This window comes from Saimiri boliviensis, chromosome 2 (genome assembly GCF_048565385.1).
Source record: "Saimiri boliviensis isolate mSaiBol1 chromosome 2, mSaiBol1.pri, whole genome shotgun sequence".
In the NCBI taxonomy this organism is placed as follows: domain Eukaryota; kingdom Metazoa; phylum Chordata; class Mammalia; order Primates; family Cebidae; genus Saimiri; species Saimiri boliviensis.
Window position 1 is genome coordinate 139,865,670 of NC_133450.1, and position 801 is coordinate 139,866,470.

Sequence of the window (801 nt, forward strand, 5' to 3'; positions counted from 1 at the left end):
AATTTTGTAACATTTGTTTCACGTATTTTGAAGCTCTGTTATTAGATGCGCACACATTTCCAATTAGTTTGTCTTCTCAATAAATCAACCCTTTGATATTTGTGAAATTTCTGTCTTTATCTTTGATAACATTCTTTGTCTATTTTATCTGACATTAATAAAGCTGTTTTTACTTTGTGGTCTTACTGTTTGCAAGGTATATGGTTTTTCATCCATTTGCTTTCAACCATTGCCTTTATATTTGAAACGCTTCTCTTATTGAGAGTATATAGTTGGACTTCACTTTTTTACTTATTTTTCTTTTTTTCTCTTTTTTTTCTTTATTTTTATAATTCAGACTCCACAGAAACTGTCAAAAATTGCCAATTCCGACTATATTTCAAGTTCTCATGGCAGGGTATTGGGAAAAGTTTTCAATTAGCAATAATCACTCCTTGGATAAACCTCATTGGCTATGATACTGCCACTGTGCAAAGCTTACTTTTTTATTTTTTAATAATCACCTGGACAACTGTCTTATTACTTGTTTTGTTTTTTCTCTGTGTGTGTGTGTGTGTCCCTCTCCTACTTTCCTAACTTCTTTTGGATTATTTGATTATTTTTTGGAATTTCATTATACTTTACCTGTTGACTTTTTGTGATACATTTTGCTCTATTCTTTTAGTGGTTATGCTCTATGACCTATGATTATGATTATGATCTATGACATGGCTTGGCTGTGTCCCCACCCAAATCTCATCTTGCATTCCCACGTGTTGTGGGAGGGACCTGGTAGGAGGTAATTGAATCATGGGGCAGGTC

At 33.3% G+C, this 801-nt stretch overlaps 1 non-coding gene across 1 annotated transcript; it reads right to left on the minus strand.

Annotated features, from left to right (window-relative positions):
• Positions 1–337: 337 nt before the first annotated feature.
• On the minus strand, positions 338–478 carry LOC120360716 (U4 spliceosomal RNA). The gene has a single exon (XR_005577148.1). It is a non-coding gene; the product is annotated as a U4 spliceosomal RNA (small nuclear RNA).
• Positions 479–801: the final 323 nt, after the last annotated feature.